This window comes from Pecten maximus, chromosome 18 (assembly GCF_902652985.1).
Source record: "Pecten maximus chromosome 18, xPecMax1.1, whole genome shotgun sequence".
Taxonomy (NCBI): domain Eukaryota; kingdom Metazoa; phylum Mollusca; class Bivalvia; order Pectinida; family Pectinidae; genus Pecten; species Pecten maximus.
Genome location: NC_047032.1, coordinates 16,439,467 through 16,446,159, shown reverse-complemented (window position 1 = coordinate 16,446,159; position 6,693 = coordinate 16,439,467).

Below are 6,693 nucleotides of genomic sequence, written 5' to 3'. Positions count from 1 at the left end.
ATTTAGAAGTTATTTGCATTTAAATTATAAGTATTCATCTATACAAGGGATAACTTTTAACTTAGTCCGTGATATTAGCAATTTTAAACATTTTGCATATTTCTAGAAAATAATTCTTCTTCACTCCTGAGAACAGCAGATTTGGCGCCAAATGATAAACCACAGGTATGTGAACGTTACTCTGACGCTCCAGGTGTGGGACGATTTGATATTGCGCTATTTTGAAGTACCATGAATTATATCTGATGTAACGGATCTTGAGATTTCTTTAAAAAAATGTTTTAACTAATTATGCAAAACTCTAAAAATAAATAAATAAATAAATAAACAGCCCTGCTCCCACGACATTACGGAGAGGGTCAAATGACCTATCTTCACCCAGAGACTTGTATATCAGGTATATACGTCTCTGATTCACCTCTCTTAAAAAACATAGGTTTGAGTTTTGTAAAGAATTAAAAATATGTTAACTTTTCCAAAGCAATTTTATTTAGATATTAAAAACTGTTAATTTGCAAAAAGTACCTTTCCACTTTTAGTGCAAAGGTCTCTAACGACTAAAAGTTTTCCCCTTTGGTACTCTGAACATTTTTCTAATTTTTTTTTACCAAATAGAAAAGGTTTCTTCATGATATTTGGTTATGGATTAGCTTGACAGCCTAATGGGTGACCGTTCACACAGGGGCAATAGTACAATGTATGGGTGGTGTAGTCCGAGTTTCTTCTGGCCCTGATACCATGTCTGGTACATGGTGTCAGGGCCAGAGAAAACTCGGGCTTTGTGTTGTGGTGCGTAAAACTCGTAAAAAACCAAACGTAACTCGTAAAAAACCAAACGTAACTCGTAAAAAAACAAACGTAACGCGTTAAAAACCAAACGTAACTCGTAAAAAACCAAACGTAACTCGTAAAAAACCACTCGTAAAAAACCAAACGTAACTCGTAAAAAAACCAAACGTAACGCGTTAAAAACCAAACGTAACTCGTAAAAAACCAAACGTAACCCGTAAAAAACCAAACGTAACTCGTAAAAAACCAAACGTAACTCGTAAAAAAACAAACGTAACTCGTAAAAAACCAAACGTAACTCGTAAAAAACCACTCGTAAAAAACCAAACGTAACTCGTAAAAAACCAAACGTAACTCGTAAAAAACCAAACGTAACGCGTTAAAAACCAAACGTAACTCGTAAAAAACCAAACGTATCCCGTAAAAAAACAAACGTATCTCGTAAAATACCAAACGTAACTCGTAAAAAACCAAACGTAACTCGTAAAAAAACAAACGTAACGCGTTGAAACCAAACGTAACTTGCAGTAACAAAAGTAATCACTGCTCTCGAGTGATTGCTACTATGCCTTGTGTCTGGGCCACCTACATCAGTTGATGCAATGAGTTCGTACCAAAACTTACATTTTCTTTAACTTGGTGATAATTGTTCAGCTCGATTGTCGGTTACGTTCCAAAACGTACATTATCTTTAGTTATTGAAATCATGATATATAATATATACCAGTCTATAGCAATACAGGGCTTAGCGGTTTAAATATTGGACTGCAGCCTCACAGGATCTGGACCAAGGTATTCGGATTACTATATTCCCGCTAGCCTATCTCTAGATTTTTTTCATGCATTTTGACATAGACATTTCAGTTGTTTTTCAGGTAATTCCTAGCCATTTTCGATTAATTGTTGCTTATCTACGTAGTAGTATCGAATATCAAGAAAATGTTCGAGGTTTTGTATTTCAGCCAATTTGTTTGTAATTCCATACATTGCTAGAATACTCTCCCAATTTACAGTATCATCTAACCTTTCAACGAATGTGTGACGTAAAGTTATTCCTAGGATTTGTATCGTCGGTAACCCATGGTCACGGTCCAGTCGCTCACTTGTACTCCGTGAAGTGTAACGTTTAACGTTGGTTATACTTACCGACGATGTAGGATTTGTCCCGTATGACGAAGCGATTTATTGATTTTTTAATAGGCTTAACAAAAAACTTACTGATAATGTCATAAGAAAGAGTAGATGTATCTATAGGTAATTTTCTATAAACCTATGACATTTAGATAAAGTTCATTGAAAAATATATCAAAATGTAGGAAATACCACCCGTGCGATTTCTTTTGTCCATATTCTGTCGACGTCTAATCTTCTAAAACTCAGTATTTGTCTTTGGCTAGATTAACGTTTCTGTTCGTTCTGTTAAATAAAAAAAAAATGTCCAAAAACCCCGAAAGTTTCACGATAACTGGAAGATTTAGGGAGTAGCCTAATTACATATCGTATGTGTTAGGCCTATAACGAGTTTTCGTTTTTTATGATACGAGTTTTTACTTCATAGTTTTTTTTCACAGCCCTGGCTTATGGAAACCAATATAAGATTCTTTTAGAAATCATTATGACCTCCTTATAAAAGAAATTGTTGGAAATAACGAAAAATAGAGGATTTTGTGACGTCAACCAATCCCCTAATGAAGGTACCTTTGTAAACTGTACTGTAACATTGCACGTTGTCAATTAACACTGTTTATGTGGACGATAGATAGGGACCCTGTCTATTAGGACGGATCAATTCTCGGTTAACGCCTAAGAGCATACAGAGTTAACAGAAACAATGCTATATAGCTTTCTATCATTGAAACATTCGTTAACGTATTCTATTTACTTACCTGCATTGTATGCTTTCTGACTCTTGTCTTAGCGTCCTACTGAGCTAGAATGCAACCGCACGTTCGCAGTATTCGACGTTACTTTGGACCTGACACAAAACAACGCCCTCTCTCATTTTCCGCACATTGTCAGATGATGATTATGATGCGTTTTTTTGTTGAGCTTGAAAACTCTTGTCCAGTTTCAGAAAATTTGTATTGACGTTCCTGATTGGTTAATTGCATTTACAAAAGTAACGCGTTATTTTACTTTTGGTTTCAATGCGTTAGTTTTGGTTTTAAACGTTTTAGTTTTGGTTTCAATGCGTTAGTTTTGGTTTTTGACGTTTTAGTTTTGGTTTTTAACGTATTAGATTTGGTTTTTAACGTATTAGATTTGGTTTTTAACGCGTTACTTTTGGTTTTAACGCGTTACTTTTATGTAGTTATTAGCATGGACCGCCACCCATACAATGGGTCAGCAAAATACAGTTTAATGACTAATACGAACGCATTGAACTCGTGAGCAAAAGCAGAGAGAACGAACCACTTAGCGACATTGGTTGAATCGTTAGGCAAACAAGGCTTCTGAATACCAACTTTGCTAGAACAGCTGCTGTTTGTAGGGAATTAGCTTGCTAGTTTATCATGACACAAAGACGTGCTACTTCACGTTCTCTTATTATTTTTATTCTCATCTATTTTTCATTAACTTTTAATACAAAAAGATATCCACAAGGGAGACAAGTCATGTGTTGTACAAATTGTAAGTTACCTCCCTTACACAGCTGGATAGTTATGAATGACCTTTATAGCATTTTCTCTAGTGAAATTTATAGAGGATATTGAATGGTTTCTCAGAATATCGATATTTTCACGAGTGCGAAGCATGAGTAAACAAGAAATATCTTTAAAAAAGATAAACGGCATAGTTTTAATACTGGTGGTTATAATGTAAAACTGCTGGTGAAATAAATTAACGAACTACTGCGTTTCAGCACGGATGACAAAATTATCAGTTTGAATCATTTTTGGTGATAATAAGACTGCATTTGAATCAGGAATATAATTTTATTAATGTGTTATTTGAAAAGATACATCAACTTATTCAGCTTGCATTCAATCTTAACATTGTTTCATTTTTAATTGCATATATCTGCATTTTGCATTTACCGCTACATTGGCCAATCACATACTTCATCTTGACCAGTAACGCCACCTGTCGCGTCATATCCGGGGCCAAAAGAACATTATACGGCTATGCCGAAAAATATCGAAATATTCTGTCATACAAATGAAATGTACGCCACGTATCAGGCGCAGTATTGGGTCTTCTAGATCTGTTCGGCGGACATTGGACCGCTCGCTGTTTCTCTATTTGATTTTTTCCCACTGCATGTTCGTAGACAACTTCGCTAGCCAAGGGTGTTACTAGTCCTTTTCACTGGATTATCGTACTAAACACTCTTGGCTAGTGAAGTCGGATCGTAGAAGAAAGCGACAAGATATTCTTATTTGTCTTCTATTTAGCTGACATTGCTGTGACCGAAATAGATCTGCTGTCACCATGACAGCTCTTTATGCTTCTTTCTATCTGCTCTATAATTCTGTGCTATTTTTTTTCTATATACAGTCTAGGTGTCTCCTTGATAACCGTCCTAATATGACTTCTCCGCCTTTCTGTACCATTCTCTCATATAGATGTCTCCTTGACAACCGTCCTCATCTGACTTTCTGTACCGTTCTCTTCTATAGGTGTTTTCTTGATAACCGTCCTCACAAGGAAGCGGAATCTGCCGTGGTGTGTGAAGATACTGTATCAAGGGAGATAACTCGTACATTGTAATGTCATATTTATCATTCCATGATACTATTTTTTTCTGAAGATACACGAGTTGACGGAATCATTTAGTGAACATATACTAAACTACATCACTTCTATTGACTTATCTTCTCGATTTTTCCAGATGGGTATTGCTCCGGAGTCGCAACGTTGTACCGCTTTTAACACTTTCTTTGATACATACAAATTTCAAAGGATGCCTACATGGGCTTATATAAGATATAACACGGCCTCATTCCCCGTCCTATGTTGTGTTATTTAAATGACGTGCTGATTTTTAGGAAACATTCGATCAACATCTTAAAGACTTAACTGAAGTGTTTTTAAATTTCTATGGACTGGTATAAAGCTAGGTCCTAAAACTGTTCCTTTCTTCAGCAATTCCGCAATCATGCCTTTATTTAGGCCATCTCATTTCAAAGGATAGTACTCGTCCACCACCAGATCGGATAAAGCCGTGTAGGACATGCCACGACCTACCAATCTGACAGAGTTGAAGCGCTCTCTAGGTTTAAAGAACTGGTTTCGGATATATATTCCAAATTATGTCACGTAACGTAAGCTCAGCAATTGGTACAGCTGCTGAAAAATAACAGGACATTCATGTGGACATGTGGACAAGATACTGCTCTTCAAAAACTGAATCACCTTGTTAATGATTCTGACATCCTCACGTTTCCTCGTTACGACCTACCATTTCATTTGAGTGTAGACTCGTCATCAAGAGGCATTGGTAACATGCCTTCCAAGCACGATGTAACCGAAGTGCACGCTGAGCCCGGAATCCGTAAAGGGATACGGTTGGGATCCAAATATTTAAACACATGTTCTTTAGACCGACACAATTGAAGCTTCTAGGTGTTTTAACAAGTATATTTGACTTTGTCGATTATACATCCGCGGACGCCATTTCATCGTACGACACTAGGCGTTCAAACCTCTGTTCCAAAATAGTTCCACAGTGTAATTTATAACCGCAGGTTAGCAATACTACAGCAGATCAGTTTTGATATGACCTACAAACCTGCAGCGGATATGGTTGTGAAGGATGGCCCTAGCTGCTGTCATGTGAATGATGAACATGTCTCTAGCCCTAATGAAGACTGAAGAGGACCCCCCACCTCCCGTATGTAATTGACACAGGTACTTGTGGACATGATTATGATATTTCTAATTCAAATGTTTCATTATAGACGAGTCAATTAATGTATTACAGTCGCATGCTTAATTTGAAAAAAAATATCGTACCTCGGCCTTATACGATATTTTTTTTCAAATTAAGCATGCGACTGTTATACATTAATTTACTTAAGAACTAATTAACGATGAATCGTGTATTGTTGCAGGATATACAACAAGGACGAGGATATTTTGCAATTAAATTAATAACGAAGGCCGCAGGCCTGAGTTATTAATTAAAATTGCAAAATATCCGAGTCCGAGTTGTATATCCTGCAACAATACACGATTCAAAGTTGATTATTTCTATTCTACCATGTACTGTTTAGTTCTGAGATCGACCTCTTTCTAATAGAAAAACAGGAAAGAAACCCCGAGAAAACCTTGTAATTTATTTCTTGAGTATTGCATTATGTGCTGATGAAATATACAGACAATACAGTACTACGACCAAGAGCATCTATCATAAGGCATTGATTTTGAAAATTAAAAAAAGAGGATAAAAGAAAGGGAAAAAAAGAAAAAAAGGGGGGGGGGGGGGGGGGGGGGGGGGGGGGGGTGCCTCCGTAGGATTCGAACTGGCGTCGTGATAAAAATGTATTGAAAGACTAACCCGTTAGCCCACTCGGCTATAGTAACCTTTAATGGAATGGGTGAATATTAGATATATAAAATTGTAACAGCCGTGACTCACGACCGTGTATTATTGGCACGAGCGTGGGTTATTGGAAAATAATACATGGTTTTAAACCAATCAAAACTGGTGTTGCATAGCAAACATGGTAGAATCGTCTATAATAAAACATTTGAATTAGAAATATCATAATCATGTCCACAAGTACCTGTGGTAATTGAGACACCTTCTATTATTACTTTGCCCAATGGGCAGGATATCCGAGAATTATTGGGTAATAATATCGATACTGATGTCATGCACATGGAAAGTGTTGGTAGTGTTAAAGTTTAAAATGTCGTCATTAGTCCTCCAGTGACTCCAACAAATGATGTGGATAATGG